Source organism: Danio aesculapii, chromosome 17 (assembly GCF_903798145.1).
Source record: "Danio aesculapii chromosome 17, fDanAes4.1, whole genome shotgun sequence".
Classification (NCBI taxonomy): domain Eukaryota; kingdom Metazoa; phylum Chordata; class Actinopteri; order Cypriniformes; family Danionidae; genus Danio; species Danio aesculapii.
Window position 1 is genome coordinate 32,720,596 of NC_079451.1, and position 23,537 is coordinate 32,744,132.

General features: G+C 35.5%; 1 protein-coding gene across 1 annotated transcript in view; it reads left to right on the top strand.

Moving 5' to 3' along the window:
* Positions 1-922: 922 nt before the first annotated feature.
* chrm3a (cholinergic receptor, muscarinic 3a) overlaps positions 923-23,537 on the top strand; it is a 148,136-nt gene continuing 125,521 nt past the window's right edge. The window contains exon 1 of the mRNA XM_056476706.1: positions 923-1,051. The gene's annotated coding sequence lies outside the window, so the exon portion shown is untranslated. The remainder of the gene's footprint in view (positions 1,052-23,537) is intronic.

Below are 23,537 nucleotides of genomic sequence, written 5' to 3' on the forward strand. Positions count from 1 at the left end.
ATCATCTTTTAATTCAAAACTGTGAAATTGATAAAGTCAAAGCAGTTTGCATCAGAGGATAATTCTGATAGACGTGTTACATTTCTTTCAGCATCTGTCATTTGTAGGTCCCTACTACTATTTATACTCAAAATGTTTTTTTTTGTTTGCTCGTTCAAACTGCTTATTTAAAATGAGCTGAAACAACACAATTCTTGAGATTTCATTGGGACAACTTATTTTTTTATGTTTAATCCACAAAAATTTGTTAAGTGTTAAGTTAACTTAATCAATTTGTGTTGGGACAATATGAATGAATTGTGTGGAACCATGCATTTTTTTATGGTGTATAGTGTAGAGAGCAAAGGTCTGAGTTAATATTAAAAAAAGATTTTACTTGGTTAATAAAATAAAAGAAAATAAATAAAATAATTGTAAAAAATAATCAAATGCATAAAAACCTACACCCAGTAAATATTAATACTCAATAAATATTGTTTCTTTTAAACTGAAAGCTGAATGAGAATCAGCAGCATTCGTCACAAGGAATTTTTTTGTGGTTTACAGGAGCCCAGGGTACATTCATATTAACCCAAGACAGAAGGACATTTAAATAAGAGGAAAATGAAGTTAATAACATTATATACTGTTACTTCGGAACAGTGTTTGTCATAATTATCCTAGATGTATTTGCCGTTGGAAAAGCAATACTTGTCTTTCCAGCAGACCCTATTCAACAAGTCAATGCAGTTTATGAATGTCTGCCTGAATTCCTCTTTTATATGAACGCTCTGCCACCTGCTGGTGCGTCACCGACAGTCTAGCCAATCAGGCGCGCGTGCCGGGAGAACCTTCCTCTCGTGCGCTCCGGGAGATTCCAGTGGCCTGGCAATTAGTGACCAGGGCGATACGCGGAACCGACACACAAACATCCGGACGGTCGAAGACAAGCCGTGCGTTTCTGGAGAGGAACCGTGCGCTTTTAGTGGATCTACTAAACAGCAGAGGACTGAGTAGAACTAGTTCTTTCAAAAGAGCATCTTTTACCTTTCTGTGAACTCTGGCTAGTAAGGTAAGCAATGTTAAAATGTCAAGAGTCAATTTTTCAATAGATTTATGCATGCATATATATTTTTATTTAGCAGTTTCTTAATTATTTCTGTTTACTTACATTTGCTACAGTTAATGGTAATTGTTGAATGGCTTTCTGTAACTGATTCAATGTTTATTATATGATTCACACGAACGTGGCTTTTTCTTCATTATTTACGAAATGTGTGCTGGGTTGTAGCGTTGTTGCAACCGATCCAAAGTACTGTTGCTAGTTTTTGAAACTCGATTGTCTTTCCGTAAATTAAAAGTATTTTGTTGATTATGTAGCGGCTGGCGTTGACAAAGGCTAACATGTTTGACTGTAGACTATATTCTCGAATGAAATCATGCCCTTGTTTGCTGTCGCCTGTTTGGAAGCGATGCTCTTCTCGCGAATGGATCTTTAGAGTCGGTTCATTGCATTGAATCGTTCAAACTGGTTTCCACAACGATCAGAGTCATTTGTACGGCTATCTCGCGCACTGAATCTTTTGGAGCAACTTTACTGAACTCGGAGAATGGGGTGATAGTGAATATTTGGGTTCAGTCAGTTAAAATCAAATCTGGAAACGCTCCAAATAGTTTGGTAACGTTAGCGATAAAGAATGTTTTAAACACCTGCTCGTGCACCTGTGAATTTTTTTTTACTGTAGGTAAAAAAAGTAGTATGAGCAGAACACAAGAAACCCCCCCCCCCCCAAAAAAAATGAATAACAATTCTGTATATTACCATGGTATTTTTTTAAACCACTTTGGTAATACTGTATCTATCCTGTACTAATTCTAAAGTATATTACCATCTGATTATGACTACCTTAAACGAACACATTGCAGAACATTTTAGAAGTTATGTCGTGTTCCTTGGCGTTTATATAATTAAAAACGTGTAGATTTATAAATGTTTTTTTCATTTGGCGAGCTGAGGGCTCATCTGCATTACGCGCGCGCAACTCTGTGCTGATGAACGACCTCGCGGGGGAGACGTGACTGATGTGTTATAATGACTGGAGTGTCAGACGTGCTCATCATCCTCGTGTGTTTTGTTTGTTTCGGGGAATCCGAAAGCGTGAAAAAGTGGCACAAAATAGCTCCGAAACCTCCCTTAAATGCTGTGAAAGTTCGCACGCGCCTTTGCGCTCAGGGTCGCGAGCTTTGGAAGATGGAACTGATGGAAACGGAGGGCGGGGGTGTAGTGCAGGAATGTTCTGACATTAATGAGATGTCAGCCAGTGCAAACTCCCTTAAGAATGGAGAACAGTCAGTCTGCACTATCAACACGTTGTTTGTCATTGTTATAGACTGAAAATATTGTGCATAACAGATTACATTTGTTTCAGTGAGATTCATTTTCTGAGTTTTTTTTAATGAATCATCAGTTTAATGACTTTTTGATGTTTTGATTATTTTATTTTCAAGGTATTTTTTGTCATTATAAAGTATATTATCAACAAGATACAATACTGAGAAATACATTTAAAGGGGTAGAATACATTCAAAAATACATTAAATACATTAAAAAGTATTTTAAAATAAAATACCAAAAATCTTAAATTTAAGTGTATCAAAATAAACTACAAAATACAGCAGACACAACATGTATCAAAATAAAATACAGTATGTAGTATTTTAGAATTACAAAATACAAGGGCATAGAATTGGCATGGGCGGAGAGGTCATATCCCCACCAATATCCACCAATTACTGAAATGTCCCTACTAATAATTTTATTGATTTCAAAATAAACTAATGCTCCATTAACCCTTAGTAACCTACTTATGCACAAAGGGTTAAAGTCAAGTTTGCTATGAGTTCACTACAGTAAAATACTACTAATAAAGGCTGTGCAATTAATCAATTCTGTTTTGTCACACACCTTTTCATAAATTTCTCTTCATTCATACCTCCTCAAAGCTAGATTTCAGTAAAATCATGTAAATTAACATTTGCAGCATGGAACGTGATTCATTAATTGTCATTTATATTATAAAGTGTTTATTTTATATTATTGAGTACATTATTCATGTTTTTGATAGCACATAAACAATTTGTGCAATGTATGCGCTCTAGGAATGTATGTCCCCCACCAATGTCACGAGCGAATCTACGCCCTTGACAAAATACTTTTACTAGAAAGCATGCTGTTTATTTGCAAACCTTCTATCAATAGGCCTTTTCGATTAATACCTTCAGCATTATACTTAACAACAGCTTTTCTCTGACCAACTTTTAGCTTTTCTGCCACCTCATTCACCTTTAGTTCTGCTGTACATGAGGAGGTATAAAATGTAATGTGTTTTTATTATTGTTTTGTATATATTTTGTATACATTTCATATAGAAAATCCTGTCTTGAAGATGACCTCTTACCGTTTAAACCATTTAATGCAGTCGCAACAAAGTACTATCACTGTTTTCACGCATTTGGTGACGAGTAAAATTGCCATCATCTCTGTACAATGATAATTCAACCTCTTAATATTTTAAAAGGGTGTAAAATTCATTTTAATTCTTTGTTCACAGATTGTTTCATGAATAATTTTTTTTTTTTGCATCTGAATTTACATGAACTTTTATGTTGTTTTTTTTTTTAACGACAAACATTTGGCATCAGCAATCCATCCAAAAACTTCTACTATTTGTACAGTATACTCATTCTCCAAAACATTTTTTCCAGTTCTTCTTTAAATTGAAGAGTCAATAATGTCCAAAGCACCAACCAGAAGGTGCATTTTTATGATGTCATCAGGTAGACTTCCTACAAAGTATTTTACTGTATTTTAAAAATACAAAAATACAAGACACTCAAGTATTTTCATACAAAGTTTAAGCTATTTTCATCAACCCTATAATATACAAATTACAAAATACAAATACAATGTATTATAAATACTGCCCATCCTTGGCTCTGATGATACACTATGTTCTCATGAATCAAAATACTGTTATATACATGGAACTGAACATTATTTACATTTTCATTACAAGTCACCAGTCTCGACTAACAGTATGGAGAGCGGGATCATAATGTTGCATAATGACATAGGCACTGATGTAAATCCATGTATCTTTCCCTACCTGCAAGCTTTAGCTCATGTGTGACTTGACACGCTATATTTTATATGGGTACCAGTATTGATTTTAATGTCAAAATGTTAAAATGATAGCAATTTTATAGCACAAAGCTGTACAATATAACATAAAACACATGACAACTTGCAAATATGATGAAATATCTCCAGTGTAACAGCTAGTTCCGGTCACCCCTATTTAGATTCCTAGTATTATTGATAAGGTAATCACTTTGGGCATTGTTTTACAGAAGAACCTCTCGTTCAATAATGCAAAGGCCAATAAACAGAGCACAAAATGTTTTATGCATTTTGATTTGGCCATTGCTTTTAACTCGCAGGTGCATCCTCGTGTCAAATAGCGATAAGACTGCCTCATGTTTAATGTATTTGGTCTTATCTGAGCTCTTCTGCAGTTAGAGTGTGGAAACGGTCACGAAGAACATAGTGTCCGTTCCTGTCTTTGGAAAAAGAGATTCAGATTGTGTGTGCCTATGTCTGCGTGAGAGAATTGGCCAGAGGATCAGATTAAAGGAAGGAGGGAAGAGAGATGCTGCGGTGTGTGCGATGCCCTTATATGAAAGGATTTAAAACACCTAAGAAGTGAAGCGATCCTTAAAAATTCAGGCCGACCTGTCTTTCTTACAGAATCCATTTCTCTTCATTCATTCGCTTTCATTGTACTTTCTTTGTCCTCAGTCTCATGCTTACAACACACACACACACACACACACACACACACACACACACACACACACACGTCTAAATACTTCTGGAATAGGAAAATTACTTTAGGTGAATAATGAATAATAAAATTGAATATAGGTAATATACACTCACTGGACACTTTATTAGGTACACCTTACTAGTACCGGGTAGGACCCTCTTTTGCCTTCAAAACTTCCTCAATCCTTCATGGCATAGAATCAACAAGATACTGGAAATATTCCTCAAAGATTTTGGTCCATATTGACATGATAGCATCACGCAGTTGCTACAGATTTGTCAGCTGCACATCCATGATGCGAATCTCCTATTCCACCACATCCCAAAGGTGCTCTATTGAGCTCTGGTGACTGTGAAGGCCATTTGAGTACAGTGAACTCATTGTCATGTTCAAGAAACCAGTCTGAGGTGATACACGCTGTATGACATGGCATGTTATCCTGTTGGAAGTAGCCATCAGAAGATGGGTTCTCTGTGGTCATAAAGGGATGGACATGGTCGGCAACAATAATCAGGTAGGCTGTGGTGTTGACACAATGCTCAATTGGTACTAATGGGTACTAATACTAATCTCCCACACCATTACACTACCATCACCAGCCTGAACCATTGATATAAGGCAGGATGGATTTATGCTTCATGTTGTTGATGCCAAGTTCTGACTCTACCATCCGAATGTCGCAGCAGAAATCAAGACTCATCAGACCAGGCAACGTTTTTCCAATCATCTATTGTGCAATTTTGGTGTTTGAATTGTAGCCTCAGTATCCTGTTCTTAGCTGACAGGAGTGGAACCTGGTGTGGTCTTCTGTTGCTGTAGTCCAGCCGCCTTAAGGTTGGACGTGTTGTGCATTCAGAGATGCTCTTCTGCATACCTCGGTTGTAACGAGTAGTTATTTGAATTACTGTTGCCTTTCTATCAGCATCAACAAGGCATTTGCTCCCACAGAACTGCCGCTTACTGGATATTTTCTCTTTTTAAGACCATTCTCCCATTTCTAGGAAAGCCCTAGAAATGGTTGTGCTTGAAAGTCCCAGCAGATCAGCAGTTTCTGAAATACTCAGACCAGCCTGTCTGGCACCAACAACCATGCCATTTTCAAAGTCACTTAAATCACCTTTCTTCCCCATTCTGATGCTCGGTTTGAACTGCAGCAGATCATCTTGACCATGTCTACATGCCATGTGATCGGCTGATTAGAAATTTGTGTTAACAAGCAGTTGTATTTTGGAGCATTTAAACAAAACAGATTTGTTAAATGGATATGTTTATTAAAATGATATTTTAGTCACCAAACATCTTTATAAATAGAAAGTTAATACAAAATTCATGCAAAATATTGAAAAAACCTTCAAAATGTAACAATTAAAAAAAAAATTTGTTTCTCTTAAATTTTGCTTCTCTTGAATTTTTAATAAACAAATAAAATAATAATAATATTTTTCCCTAACAGATAAATTTGGCTGTACTAATTTTGGACCATTATCATAAGTTATTTTGTTAGATAAGCTCCAGATTTGGCTTTAGCAATTGCCAATCTTGAATATGCACAAATATAATGTTGTAAAGCTTCCTTTAGAAAATATTAATTTAAATGAGAGATTTGTGAGGGGCGTACACGTTAATGTTGAGCACTATACATTACATAGCACAGGCAGAACAAACAAACACATCCACAAAGTACCTACCTGTCTTTCTTTCTGTCAGTCACACCTCATTAACTTATTATCATTAGGCAAACATCATTTTAAAATGATTTATTAAGGGGTGTATGCTTCACCACCCTGATAAGGCTATTAAAAGATACAGCTAGGCATCCTGTTAGGTATCCTGGAAGTTTTTCATGTCTCTACAGGGAAGTCGAAAGTCTTGTGAGCCCAGTAGTGCTAAACGTATTTAAAATCAAAATAGTGCTGATTAGCTGAGCATGTTAATTGAATGATTATGTTAGTCGAATGGCTTTATCCTTCACGAAAGTCTTCTAGCAGAATGAAGTAAATTAATAGATTAAACCAATCAAGGTGTGACAGGGCCAGCTAGGGTCACATTGATGTGCAATAAATCAAAAGTGAACTCATTTCATTTGTATTCAATGGTAGAGTCGCACCATCTTGGCTCCTGTAGTCTTCTCAGACCTCCTCAATGTCAAATAGCTGAATGCGCTGCCGCTAGCAAACACAGTGACGTGCTGCTGGATGGCATGTCCTCTCCTTGGAATGTGATTAGATGGCTGTCATGCTTTAAAGGCATTTCCAAAAATATGGGGAGGATAATTATGTTTATGAAACCTCATTCAGAGCTGTGTTTGGCTGGTAGGCAGTATCATGAAAATAAACACGTTCAGTCTATCTTTTTGTTACCTCAGGCTCCTTAATACCTGTGCTGATATCTAGCCTAAAGGCTATAAAAAATGTAGGGGGTTTCGTTTGTAGGCTATCACTCACTGCATTTCCTGTTGTGTTTTCATAGTCAGATGCTACTGATACAATAAATATCCAAAGCATTTGAGCAACCGGGTTTAGACTCACCTTTGAATTAGATTTAGTTTGGATGCTACATGACAGTGCTATATTTAGCGTTACATAACTAAGTACCATTTAATATTAGTGTTTCTCTTTATCATTCATTACACATGTAAATGAGTACAAGGCTACTTTTTTCTTTTAAATTTTACAATGTAAGTGATTGTCCAGATTGGCACAAGACTGCACAGTGCTCTTGAACATGCACAATATACTGACACTGAATAAAGTTGTTATTTGTGTTTTATGTGTGCATACAATTTTTCTTGTAGCTTGAGAATATTCTGATTGAACCACTGAAGGGATATGGTCGGTTTGAACATGTTTTGTGGTATTTTTCTGGACTTTGAATGAGTCGGGAAGCTCGCTGTCTATGGAGGATGAGGAAGCTCTCAGATTTCACATAAAATATCTTGATTTGAGTTTTAAAGGCAATCAAAGGTCTCAGGGGCTTGGAATGACACGAGCTTAGTTAACATCATATTCCTTTTTTGGGTAAACCTAACCCTTTAAAGAGCACCTATGATAAAAATCAACTTTTGCAAGCTCTTTGAACAGAGCTGTGTGTATGTGTAGTGTGTCCACTGTCATATTGAAGTGATATAAACCCAACAAAACTTTTTTTAATTCCTGATGTTAAAATAGGACCCAAATCTCAGTGATTTTGAGGCCCACCGCAACGTGCCCTATGAGTGCGATTTTTCTCCGCCCACTGAATTGATCGACAGGTGCCATATTTTTATAATAATGTGTATACACATGTCCACAGAACATTTTTGCAAATAAATTGGGATTAAAATATCTGTTCCAACTCTGCGATTTTTATAAGTTTAAAACCTTTTTAAAACAGAGCATGTTTGTAATAAAAACAGTAAAATTGCTATGTAATTCTTAACCTCTATAATCATCATGGTTGCATGGTGTCAGTAAGCATGCACGTTTGTGTGTGTGTACTGCAAATGGCATTTGTGTGAGACTCATCGTTTCAGAAAGACTTGAATAAACTTCACCACAAATACATGAAATAAACTTACTTGGTATTTTTGACTAATGAGCTGTATTTCAGCTTCATCCGAGTCGGTCTCTGTCACTGTGCCGTTTATCTGACATAACCCATGATGAGAAGCAGATGCGCATGTGGGAATGGTGGGCGGGGAGAAGCAGCTCAGTTTCATTTAAAGTGCAGCTTACAACAACAGCTACAGTATACTCAGCAAAATGGGCAAATTCTGGAGGCTATAACAAATAATGTGATGGGCACTTTGAGCTGAAATTTTACAGAGGCATTCTGGAGACACCAAAGGCTTATCTTACATCTTGTAAAATGGGTAAAATAGGTGCCCTTTAAATCTGCTCATTGATGAGGAACTACATATCTTTTATCTATTAGTCTAATTTAGTATTCCGAGATCATCTAAACTCTGTTTTTCAGTGATCAAGAAACTTTTTCAAAAGGTTGAACTTTTCTAAAGAGTTATGTAATGTAGAAACTGAAAAATTTATATTCATTGGAGGGTGTATATATACACCACCTGTGTCACCAAATATTATTGATTTAACCTTTGTCAAAAATTGAGTTCACACCCTAAGGAAGTGTGCAGGGTTTTTATTGTTTGTCGTTCTCCAGGCACTGTTTAATGAGTTTGGATTTACGCATTCAACTCTGTTGTACTAATGTGTAGCTTATAGCAGCACTGAGGCTGTAACTCCCCATTAGCACTGAGGATTGCTGCTTTATAATCCCTCGTATTAAGGGATCTTTTGACGAATATAATCCAGAGGTGATACAAGAACATAGTGACTCCCACCTAGCAGATTTACCATACGAATTACGTATGGACTTTGAATTTGTAGCTAGCACTGCGACTAAAGATTTAATTTACAGTCTATGTACAGTAAATACACCACTGAAGGAAACTGGAACAGCAAAGTGACTTCAGAATTCATGATAGTGTTTTTAAACCTTGAGTTTTTTTAATGCAAGCAGTCACACTGACACAAAAACAATCAGTCAGTATTGTCAATCAAGCTGATTCTGTAGACACAATGATTGACCACCCCGAGAGCTTGTTGTTTGCTGGGGGCTTTAGGTTTAGGTTTACACAATGCTTTGTCTTTTTTCCCCTCTTCCCAACTCTGTTAAAGTAAGGGATGTCACACACTTATACTAAAATCTCACTGTTTCTCAAGACTCAAGATTTAGTATATTATATAAACTGTAGATTTAATAATTTTAGTGCTGTCACAATACAAAAAGTTGAAGTAGATTCACGTGATGTGAGTCCCCATTCATCAATCAACTTTTAAATAAGGTATAGTTAAGCTATTGAAATGACTGCAGTCTTATCGTATGCGTTTGTTTATCCTTTTAGGAAGGAAAACATTATTTAACAATTACTAGGATTAAGCTAGCACCATTGACAAAATTGGTACTGTATACTGAGGGTTTAATTTTTGCATGGCTTTTTGTTTAGCTTGAATTAGATGGAGCTCAATGAAGGTCATTGTTCACTGTCAAAACCACAGAAAAATGTCCAACCTGACCATTGTTCTCCCTCAAAGAGAGTTGCCAGAGCCATTTATTGTACACAAGGAAAAGGAGTTGGGTTGGCTAGGTTTTCAAAACTAATCCATTGTATGACTGACAATGGGTGGAAAGATTGGTTAGTAAGCTGTTGGCCTTATAGAACTGGATCCTTCAAGTTGACGTTCAGAAGCCTCCAAAAACACAAACAAGTGAGACAAGGTCCAGGTAAAAATGCTGTATAATTACTTAAGACATCTTGACAACTGCCATTCTGCCACTGTAGAATATGTACAGCTTCCTATCAAAAAAAGACTGGTGCAAAGTGTACTGACTCTAAACAGGACCCTCCAGCAGTGGTCTAAAATATACTTTCAACAAAGGCAGACCAGCGATCGCTGAAATTAAGCAGAAATTGACAGATTTTGCTTCTAATATATTATTTATCTTCAGACTGTAGTGTTATATCCCTTAGGGCCTTCCTGAAGTGAATCGAGCTTTATAAGCAAGCCGACAGAGAAAAGTGACCCCCACCCCTCTCAGCGCGAGGCTGTGAGCTGGAGGAACACACTAGAAAACATGAAAGCTTTCACCAAGATGGCCTCCACAGGGGACCCTTGGGGGAAAATGCCTAGCAAATAAAAGAATGAACGTTGACAAGGTGTCTTTTCTGTGAACTGTAGCGGTTTTATGGAGGTCTAACCTATCTCAGTGGCTGTCACCTTATAGAGCACATATCACTAGGTTGCTTCCTTCTTCAGAAAGTGTTACACTGACATCTTTTGCTTTGCCTTTTCCTTTCTATATAACACTCAGAGAAATGTTGCTTCCATCTAGCACTCTAACTAATAGAATAGTGGCAGGTTAAACACAAAAACTAAATATATTTCTTTGCATCATCTTCACAGTGTTCACTCTCAGAAACAAAGGTTACTGGGGCGGTAACTTTTAAAAAAAGTACACATTTGTAACTAAAGGATCCAAATTGGTAACCCAAAGGTACATGTTTACACTTAAAAATTTCAGGATTTACCCTTTTATACATTTTTAGGTACTTGTAAGTTCCTATGTTGATCTTTTAGATGTTTAGTTTTTGAACTGCAGACAAAGGCCCTGTTTCCATTTGGTATTAATGTGCAATGTCATTAGCTATGTCCATCCAAAAATGCAAATTAAATTTATGCGCAAAACAGGAACATTGCCTAAAAGACATGCGAATAAAGCAGGTTTCCATCCAACGAGTCAAAGAGAACAAAATCTTCACTTGCTGATTAACTGGCACCAAATATCAACAGTAAAATTGGAATTTACTGCGGTAGGAGAAGCTGCATGTATCCTTTGTTTATTTAATAAATGACTTGCATCTCAGAAGACGATTCTGACATTCAATGAACATGTGGTGGCGTTTGACGATGTGAGACACAGAGTGCAGATGCTCTTGACAGTTCTGGAGGTAATTAATAATATAATAACGGATCAAAACAACATTTCAGATGTTTTACAATGTGCTCAGCCTGCTAGTTTTGATCATTCACATGCATTTTTATCATCACATGGTCTCTTATAACAAAATCACATGACCTTTTTTAATGCGCATACTGGAATTTGTTCAGTAAAATTGTTCCCATAATAGTTTATTCGCATCTTTTCTTATTGAATACAAAGTTTATCCTACTCAGTTATGCGCATACTTTTTTATGCGTATCTTGGTGTTTCCATCAACCGGATAATTTTTTTTATTTATTTTTTTTATGCGCATATCTAAAATGATGGAAACATAGCTATTGATATAAACATTAGTGGTGAGCCAACATGTGTTATAGGCATGGGACGATAGCCGGTTTCAAGGTTCACCCCGGTTTGGAAAAGTCAAGGTTTTAAAACTGGAAAAAAAATTATGATATTCCTTTCCTAAGGTACTGTTGAAGTCAGAATTATTCACCCCCTTCAAAAAATATATATATATATATATTTCCCAAATTATGTTTAACAGGGCAAGGAAATTTTCACAGTATGTCTGATATTTTTTATTTCGACTAGAATGAAAGCAGTTTTTAATTCTATAAAAAACATTTTAAGGTCAAAATTATTAGCCCCTTTAAGATATATATGGTCTACAGAAAAAGACATTGTTAAACAACAACTTGCCTAGTTAACCTAATTAACCTAGTTGAGCCCTAAAAGTCAGTTTAATCTGTATAAATGTGTCTTGAAAAATATCTTGTCAAATATTATTTACTGTCATCATGGCAAAGATAAAATAAATCAGTTATTAGAAATTAGTTATTCAAACTATAATGTTTAGAAATTCATTAAACAGATCTCTCCGTTAAACAGAAATTAAGGAATAAAATAAACTGGTGGGCTAATAATTCAGAGGGGTTAATAATTCAACTGTATATATTAAGGCTTTTAAAGTGTTTTTTTTTCACGTATTGTAAAGATACATACTATAATACTATAAATATTTCCTAAAATTAAATATATGCAGCATCATCAGTGTTGAATGGGGAAAAAAGTTGAAAAGAACTTATTTTAGAGCAGTAATCAAGATATCATGAAACCATGATATTTTTATCCAAGGTTATCATACCGTCAGAAACTTATACCAGCTGACGCCTAATGCATTATTGTTTGTTTATACTTGGTATTAAAACAAGCTTGAATATTATCAGTGTTTGTTATCAATGTCAGTATGTGCTGTGTGTCGAGGAAAAAAAACAGTTGCATGAAGTTGTTATTTTTGTTTTATGTGCACAAGAAGTATTCTCGTAGCTCAATAATATTCTGAAATAACCACTGAAGACACATTGACTGTTTTGAGGATGTTTTTATTTTTCTGGACTTTTCGTGAAGTCGGGACAATAGCTGTTTAAGGAGGATGAGGGAGCTCTCCGTCTTTATCCAAAACATTTGTGTTTGTTTGTTGAAACTGCAGTTGGTTGAGTTAATAATGACATGTTTTTCATTTTCGGGTGAACTAACCCTTTAATGATCATGTTGGTGCACATTTGTGGCAGTTTGAATGCTATCGACAACATGAGCATTTACATTATTAGAGTTGGATTTCAGACAATTTATGCCTGTGTTTTGTCTACTTGTCTATCTACTAGTTGCGAGATTGATGAAATGTGAATATATGGTCTACTTTGTCACTTTCAAGTGTGCAAGGTCTGGCTCTTCTTCCATTGTGTTCAGTTAAATCAGCTCAGTCGCAGAGCTTTAAACATTATTCAAGTTCTCTAAATCCTGATGATTGTTGAAAACTGTTCAGAAGTTATATATATTACTCCAGAACAGTCCAATCTTCTGGATCAGGCTTGGCATTAATGTTTATTTTGTCAGGGTTAAAACTCATAAACAGATGGTCTTACTGTTTAAAGATGTTAAAAACATTATGTGTAGCACAACCTGCAGATGAGGTTACTGGTATTGCAAATCTGGGCAAAGCTTCATTATACTAATCTTTTGCCAGTGGAGTCAACATGTACATTTGCATATTAGGTTTGATATGAACAGATAAAAATGTGTGAACATTTTTTGTGGCATTAGCCAAGTAGATAGGATGTTCCTCTGCCTCTGGAATTAATTTTTCTGCAGTGAATAATTTGTTTATTTCTTTGCTGTCCAGAATGTGTGCAGTCTTTATCTACTCTCACTTTCGCTGTTCACACACACACACACACACACACACACACACACACACACACACACACACATTTCTCTTTCTGCGTCCTCTCATCTTTCAGTGGTTAGTCTGTGGCTGCTGATAAGTGGAATTTTGAGACCAGAGGTCACCTGGGACTCATCTGTGATTGGAGGACACACGTCTGCTAGTTTCCTGATCATTCAGAAGGATGTGTGTGCGGAATACCATATAGTCAGTGGTGGTATGCAATAGTATGTAATGTGTCTAGAAGTTGTAAAATTGTCATATTTCACAATGCATTGCACACATTTATATGTGACAAATGAAATTATTGTTCCAACTATGTAATTTTTTAAGTTTTTAAATGGATTCCAAGGTCAAATACGATTTTAATTTCCAAAAATGTACATTTTAAATTACCTAATTTCTCAAAGATTTCCAATAGTATCTGGATGCAGACTTGGATTTGCAGGCTGAGACTGCATATCTCAGATATGCAGTGTCAGACACGATACACTCAGTGGAGCTAGTGACGTCACTGTGAGGGGTAGGCTTAGGGGTGGGGTTAAGTGTGGGCATTAAAAGCATTGTAAGCAGCTCAGCTTGCAACTGAATCAAGTCTGCATCCAGACCCCTTTTAAAGTATTTTTTTCTGAACCCTCTTTTTCCCCCGAGATCTTACTCTGCCCTGATTGGTCAGATGGTCCAGTCTCCATGTGTGAGTGAGCATGTAAGTGAAGTTTTTTCAGGTGTTAGTGTTGGTATGTTATATCTATAAGCTTTTAAACAGTGACAAAGTTTGCATTTAGATCATAGATGGTAAAATACAGATACAATTAAAGATGAGATCAATTTTGCGTCTTCTTCATTCATTTTTTTCCGCTTTTCTGGGGCTGGGTCGTGGGGGCAGCAGTCTTATGAGAGAACCCCAGACAATTCCTCCAACTCCTCCGGGGGGGATCCCGAGGCATTCTCAGGCCAGCCAAGAGACATAGTCCCTCCAGCATGTTCTGGGTATTCCCCGAGGCCTCCTCCTGGTGTAACATGCCTGGAATGCCTCCCTATGTGGGCGTCCAGGAGGCATCCGAAACAGATGCCTGAGCCACCTCAGCTGTCTTCTCTCGATGTGGAGGAGCACTCTCCGAGCTCCTCCCAGGTGACAGAGCTCCTCACCCTATCTATAAGGGTACACCCTGCCACTTTGCGAATGGAAACTCATTTTTTTATCCCACATCTTGTCTTTTCGGTCATGACCCTAAAGCTCATGATCATAGGTGAGAGTAGGAATGTAGATTCGCCTTTCGGCTCAGCTCCTTCTTTACCACAATAGACCAGTGCATCGACCGCATTACTGCTGCTGCTACACCGATCCGCCTGTCAATCTCACATTCTATCATTCCCTCACTCAATTTTGCGTCTTCACTCATAATAACAGTATATAACATTTTATATTTAGTCTTAAAATAAATGATGATTTTCAACATGGTGACACACAAACTTCAGTAGCTATAGTGTTTGAATTCATAATTGATTGCATTTTTAAAGATACAATATATTTTTGCAGACCTTTTACATTCACCAACAGCTACTCAGACACTGCATAAACGGTCATATTTAAACTTAAAGCATATCTGATTAATATTTAGATCTAGGGCACTTCAACCAATTAACCAAGTAGAGTTAGTTAGCACAGTTCTGCAGATGTATGCTGTTAGATACTCGTTCTTAAAGGCATCTTTCTCCAGTTAGCATTTATTAACTCTTAATATGTATTGAAAAAATTGTTTTTGTGAAAAGGATTAACATTTGTCATTGCTCAGGTGAAAAAACTGCATTGAGTTGTAAATATTGATTGCATTGAGGTGTATATATTGATATGTGTTAAAGCCAGTCAGATCTCACAAGGAAACATAACTATTTCACATTTTGTCAGTTTAGTGGCTAACTTGAGTTCAGTCGTAGGAAAATGTTAGGTTTTTTTTAAAGAGAGGTGTGGCACCAAACCCCACCCCTAAACCCAGTCGTGAAATTGTACAAATTTATATGATTTGGCGTGAGATAGCGTTGGTGAAAACTGAGCCTGGGGGCTTGGTTTTAATGAGTTTGCAGTGTAGAATTTCAGTTTGAACTGTTTGTCATTGCATTAAGCGTTTGGTTTTATTTATTGGGAAAAAAGTATGAAGGCACTATTTAAGCGCAGTATGCAGTAAACAATATCTACAATTATGTTCTGAACGTAACCTTAGACTTACCTCTTTGTTCATTTCACATTATTTGTTATTTTTAATGTGTTTGCTGTTTTCTTTTGTTATTTCCACTTCTTTTATCTTCTTCTGTGATAATTATTGTGCTTAAATGTATCAGGATTCTGCTTATTAACATTCAATTATTTCTCATTAATATATATTGTAAAAAACTAAAGAGGCAGTTTTCAGTATGTCAATTATTAGCCTGCATTTTATCATATTTGTGGTCAGGAGAGCAATTAACCTTTTCTTTGCAACTTTTTCTTGGGTGAAGGGAAAAAAGGTAGCTCTAATGATGACCTTGGGTCTTTAGTGGGTGAATATTAACTTATAAAAAGCCATGGTTTCAGAAAATGCAGCTAACGCATCAAAAATAATATATTTAATGGCTTTGCGAAAAAGATAAAGTATGAGTCAGATCCTTCTGTTTGGAAATATTCCACTGCCCCACCGCTGTCCTTTCCCAGACATCACAGTGAACGCTCCGTTACATCATCATAATAAAAGGATGTCAGGATGGTTTGGATTCCATTTACAATAGAGGCAAATCCACATCAGAATATTCTCTGGCAAGGTGAATTTCAGTCCTCAAGGATTCACAACATGAAAGGTGCTGGTTGCCTAGACACAGATTAATCTTTGCCCCGGATTATTGTGTCAAATAAGATTTGAGAACTGGGAACTTTTTAATCCAAGAAGAGACTTAATCTCTCAGAGGAACTGACTTGAACTGACCCTCTGTCATAGCTTTTCACTGGTACAAATGTCAGGCTTTTATTGCATTTTATTTATTTTTTTGGACATAAAAATTCAATTCAAAATAGATAACCTTTATTTATTTATTAGTATTGGCTTCTAAATTATTATGTCATATTAAGGTTCATCATCTAATGCTCAATAAGTACAGTTCACCCAAATGAAAATTAGCTTTTTAACTACTGTAACTGAAGGCCATTAAAGATTGAGAGTACGTTTAGCTGAAACCATGATCCTTGACAATGCTTTGAGCTTTATAAATGAAGTATAAAGACAAAACTAAATGAATACCCATGTCTCTACCTGAACACACTTATGACCATTTGCTGAGAATGTTTATTAAAGATAAGAATGTTTATTTTACAAATTTTTTACCCTAAAAGTGCCAGAAACTGTTGACTTTCATTTTATGAATCATCAACAATGGCAAAGATTTCAGCTAAAAATGTTAATTAGCAATCAACTGTGAAGTAAGTTACCCACATCTTGGATGGCTTGAAGGCAAGTACACTGACAGCAGTTTTCACTTTGGCTGAATGATAAAAAAGAAAAGAAAAGAAATAACAGAAAATAACAAATTTCAGGTTGAATAGTGCAGCACAACAGAAAACAATATCTGATTTTTCATTTCTACTTGAATCGGTTAACCTCAATGCTAAGACTGGCTTGAATTGAGGCTTTTTTCCCTTTTGCCAGTGGAAATGGAGTAAATTGGATAAAAGAAAATCATAATTTCTGTGGCGTTAGAACGCTAGTTCTGTTCTTTGTACAGAAACAGTGTTCATTCCTAAATTCATTCATATGGATGGAGTTCATACAGGTACAGTGCTCAGCGTACAGTAAGTAAGTACACCCCTCACAAATCGATCTTTTAAAGTCATGTTTTAATAGGAAGCTATACAATATTATATTTGTGCATATACATTAGATTAATCAGCACTGAAGCCAAATCTGCAGCTTATCTAACAAAATAACTTATGATAATGGTCCCAAAACTACCAAATGTATGTTTTAGAAAAATATTAAATACAAATTTAAAAAAGAGGCAAAATCAATAAAGCAAAAAAAAAAAGATATTTTTGAAATTTTGTAGGTTGTAATTTTTTGCAATATTTTGCTTGAATTTATTTGTATTATCTTTTGATTTCTAAATATGTTTGGTAAATATTATTTTAATAAATAAATAGGTTTAATAAATCTGTTTTGTTTAAATGCACCAAAATACAAAGCCTATATTCACTGATAAATTTTCCCATTTTCAAAATGGGGTGTCTGTCACCCTGCTGCATCAGTAGTAAGACATTTGTTATATTAATTAAAGGGATAGTTCACTTAAGAATGAAAATTTTGTCATATTATCAGACCCTCCTCTTTGAAACAAATTAAATTTTTTTCTTCTGATGAACAGAATAGAAAATATTTTAAAACTGAAAGCCATTGACTTCCATATTATATGTTTTTCCTAACATGGAAGTCAATGGCTGCCATTTTTCAAAGCTTTTTTTTTTGTTGTTCAAATAAAAAGAAGCTCATAAAGGTTGAAATCACACGAGGGAAAGTAAAGTAAATAGTGAATAAATGTTTATTTTTTGATGAACTTTTCCTATGAAATAAAATCTGATTGTCAAATTAATCATCCTGGGTCAATCTGCTCTCTTTGCACAATCTTAGACTTGATCTACATTCTTAATCTTCATCTTAACTTACTCCTGGCATCAATCACAAACTCTTCTTCTTTCCGTCTTCTCACGGGGAAGGACAAACAAGGAGTGATTGAAGTGTTCAGACATCATAACCCCAAATCAACACAGATAGTGTTGGCACAGTGGGAGTCTTTGCCAATTCAACACCTTATATTTCACAGACCTCTGCAAACACCGCTCAGCTCTCTTTAGGGACACGCCATCATATACCTGCATTTAATATTTGATCTGCTGATTGGTTTATTATCAGAAGCCCACTTTGACTTATTGGAATATTGCAATGATTGACACAATGTGACTTTCAGTTCAGAATGGATGCGCAAGGTTTTATTTGAAAACAACCTAAATTACATTTAGATTAATTCTAGATTTCGCAATTCATTGAGCCACTTCATATCAATATTTGTGAAGCAAGGCATCAAGATATGCAAATGCAGTCAATGCTTATTGTGAGTTTGTATTCTTGAATATGAATTGTTCGATATTTGCATGTGAAGTGATCACAGTTGAGAAGTTTAACCACTGGAAGATTGAATTGATTAATATACATGTTTGTAAATAATGTTTGCAAGTTTAATTTCACATCGGATGTGCTCTTTGTAATAAAAAAGTTTTCAAAGTTTTGAGAAATGGGCTGATAAATATGTGAATCCATTGTTCACCAAGGTTTAAAAGGCAGCATTCACACTTATTTAAATGAACTGCACTAACAGAATTCATTTTAATCTGCTCGGTATGAACCAAAAACTGATTTGTACGAAAAGATAAAACCTGAATACCACGGTTATTCCCTATTCATTCTCTTCAGTCATTTCTGGCTACCTCTGAATCATCCTTGAATGCTAATTGCCTAAAAAACACTATCCCCAAAATATAAAGTAGCAGTTATCAAGCTATTTTTCCCATCTTGTTGACAGAGAGCCATCTTTTCAGATTTCAAAACTCATTTTATATAATTCCGCAATAAATAATCCATGACTAAATGTTATTTGCCAGGTAATTAACCTCAAATCCAATGTTGGAAAGCATTGCTCAGCTCCAGAGCGCTGCTAACTAAGCTAGAAAGTTGCTTTAGTAGCCAGACACATACAGTACACTGCCTCAGCTAATGTGCTGTAAAGTTCATTCTGGTTACATCAACTCCCTCATGACCCCACGCACCTCCCGCAGGCAGATTCATGTGTCCAGAAGAAGAATGAGGGGTTTGGGTTTTTTGCTGTTGATGCTGGATGGCGTGACCAGGGCATCTGTACATTTCAGCGTGTTTTAAAAACTTGTCACTTGTTCTATGAGGCAAGATGCTTGGGTCAGTCTTTCCACTTACAGCCTCTCTCCCTCTCCGGCTTCCTTCCTTCCCCCCTTATAATTTTCCCTATTTTGCTATGAGTTTGATGTTATGTCTGGCAGAAGACTGCATAAATTCATTTTCCACCATCACAAGCTCCCTGAGTGCTTATGCAGGAGTTAATGAGCCATTCATTCAGTGCTGTCTCCAGCAGACCACAACCATCTAGAGCAAATTAGACTTTCGTTCTGCCTCAAGACGACGCGAGGAAAACACAACACAGAGATTTAGACTAGACCTCAGTGGAGGGTTTAAGCAGGCAGCGTTTGCCTGAAAAATATGGAGCAAAAATCCAAAGATTGACCTTTTTTTTGAGTGCAGCTTTGATGCAATTTAACGCAATTATTACGCTACCATGACTTTGAAAGCTTGTTTCAAGGGAGCTATTCTGACGTTATTCGCTGTAATTGTAAGTTGTAAACAGTGTTAGCTGACCAATAACATTAAAGCGAGCAAAAAAAAAAAAGTTCTACAGTTATGTTGTATGCTGTTTAAACATCCCAGAAACCACTGGAAAATTATTCAGTCTTCTGAGAAATACTGGGATTTTTGACTTTGTTTACAGCTGTTATTAAGGTGCGTTTTGGTCTATCGAATCATAATTAGATGAGGGAGCCACAGTGTCATTTACACCTGGTCTTTTAATCCATCTTCTTTATTAGCTTCGGCCACTTCTTTTGTATCTATGGGCTTTTGTTGGATCTTGCGATCTAATATCACAAACATAAAATGAAGGGACAACAGAAAATACCAAGAGCAGCAGCTTTTGTTTCTGCACCGATAGTCATAAAATTATGCAAGATGCTGTAGTTTTGTGGATCAGGACTGTTAAGATAACGGTGTTTTTTTTAAACTTTTTTATTTTTGTCTAAATCCTTACAAAAAAAGAGATGGACCAGACATCAATGTTCTCTTGGAAGTGCTCTATCACAGTGAATTTAGCATACTACAAAAAGGAACTCAAAACCCTAGCTCCCACACCACCCATCTAACATTAATCAAAATGTTTGTGGAAGGTTTACAAAAAATAAAATAAAAGGCGTATCATACATAAATAACATTTACAATCATAATATGGAACTGACTGGGACAAAAATTACAAATTGAAGCAAGGTGTACATGGACAATGAAACCAACAGAGACATTATAAAATAATTATAAGATAATTATAAAATAAATAACAAAATTACATAAATTAATTAACTAACATACAATAGTCTTGTAAAATTCTATATCGGTTCAGTCTATCTGCAAAAATGATATGAATGGTTCCCAAATTTTGTTAAAACTTGTCACTTAGTGTGAATCTCAGTTCTTGTAAATTTAACATATCTTAACAAGTTCTCTAGCCCACATTCAAAGGTGGGGACAGCATCAGATTTCCACATTCATAAAATGAGTTTTTTTTGCTATACACATACAAAATAGAATTGCTTGTGTTTAGTTTCTACTGCAAGAACTGTTCTCTGCTCCTAAAAGTCCAATACTAGGATCAGGTTCCAAATTCACAGATTACACTTCAGAAAGAAACCAATATATGTTTTTTTATATTTATATATATTTTTTGTAGTTTACTGTATGACCACAAAGAATGAAAAAGAGTTCACATTGAGAGACACATTGCACTAATAACATGATTAAGAGATTGTTGGGAATATTTTATGAAGTTTTGATTGAGAATAACAGAGCCTGTGAATAACCTTATATTGGATAAGATGATGTCTTGCGTTCACAGAACATGAATGTACATTACTCAAGCATTCATCCCATAAATGTTAATACTAATTTCCCCTTCCCAGTCATGTCTTATTTTATCTGTTCTGCTGTCTACTTTCCCTAACAGTAACTTGTAAAGGTTAGATACATTACCGGTAATTCCAGGATATACATTAACAATAGATGAGTTCAGATGCGAAAACCTCTTAGTGCCGTCTGAAATTTCCATTGAAAATGAACATTTTTCTCAGCCTTCTTTGTTTATGTTGAGATATTGCACGTTAAAGACCAGGACAATGACTTATTCTTTGGATAAAAGTGATATTACTAAACACACAGTACACTCAGGAGCCTTATTAAAAATGCTCATTTTAGAGGAAAATTTCTGATGGCATTTAGAGGTTTTTGCATCTAAACTCTTCAATTGTATCTGATGTAGGATTCAACCTCTAGATTTTGAAGTCTTTAATAGGTTTTCTATTGTGCTTTTTACATTTTATATATTGAAATGAAAGTTTAAAACTTTACACAATAAAAAAATTACACACTGTGTAATGTTTTCTATCACTACCTCTGTAAGTGGACAAAATGTTTTAGACTATGTTTACACCTGAATTTAGTATCGTCATTTTGACAAAAAGCCATCTTTAAACATGGTTTGAGAAGATAATATGAACATTAAAGGGCACCTATTTTACCCCTATAGTTACAGTGCTATAGTGCTTTCTTTAGCTTTTTCTTTAGCATTTTCTTTTAGTTTCTATTAATATTAATAACTAGTTTCTATTCAATTTCAAGTTTTACTATATATAGAAGAAGAAATGTTTTTTATAGAAATATTCTTATTTGGATGAACTGTCCCTTTAAATAAAAATAAACATGAATTTTATATTAAAATGTTTGTATATATAAACTAAGTATATTGTATTAGGAATATTTAGATTTGAATAAACAAAAAATATTGGAGGAAAAGCACAGAGCCCACACACATCATAATGGCAGTGAAGAAGCACAGAGATGTGCGTGTTGGAAAAGGCACTTTTACAGCAGACAGTTTCCTCACGTTTCTGCAGGATATAAGAAGAATCTGCTTTCATAGTTGTCAATCAAAGTCATGGCTGTCGGTGGCATATGATTGATGCTCTTTTCTTCTGTCTCTCTCTCCCTTTCTCTCTGTTTCTTCAACTTATATCCAGCTTTTATTCTCTGCCTGACACACTTTTCATATCTATGTATCTTGTTTCTTTTGTTTTGTCTCTTCTCCACAGTCTCCTCTGTGATCAGATGCTTGCTTAATTAGTTTTATGGTCCTGCTGTCTAAACTGCATCCAGATTCAACACAGACTTGTTTTTTTCTCCAAGACCGCACAGAGCAGCATGTTCTCAGCTGTGTCAGAGGGGAACATGGTGTCTCACACTGACTATAAACTTATAAATTCAGAAATTAATCTCTCCATCCATATAAAGGAATTTTTAGAGGCGTTTTGCATTGAAAGCGAGGTTTTAGACTACAAACATTTTCAAGCTTGAATCTTTGTAACTTGCATTGATGAAAGCATTGGCATCTACAATAAGTACAAAACAGAACCTAATAATCGTCCAGGTCCAGCAAGGAAAGTAGGACACATATGATTCCTATGTCAAATACAATCATTTAAATTTGATCTAAACCAAATATTTGGTGTGTTTCCGCACACTTTGGGCTGTGAGCCTGTCACAATTGAGTGCAAATCTTGTAAAAGACTATTATTAAAGGATGGGATGGTAAAAGCTATGTTTATCACAACTGCAATCCAACAAAGCAATGTGTAGCAATTACTCATTTGAGATGCATCTCCTAAAGCGACAGAAATCTGAATTGATTGTTTGCTTTTAAGGGCCAGACAAAGGGTGAAAAGGGTCATGAAAACCTAAAGTATGTCTGTTTTTTTGTTGATTTAATCATAAGTTTATACAAATTGGTTTGAATAACTGGTAATGCTTTATTTTGATGGTCCCTATTGCACATTTTGTTGACTAAAAGTTACATTACTTCTCATTTGAGTATTAGTAGACTGTCTGCAAGTACATGTCAACTTACACTAAGCATAAACCTAACCCGAACCTAACAGTCTACTTATAATCTATTGAGAATTAGTTGGGATGTAGATGCAATTTAACTTAAATTCAACAAAATGCATTAAAGCGACCATCAAAATAAAGTGATACCAG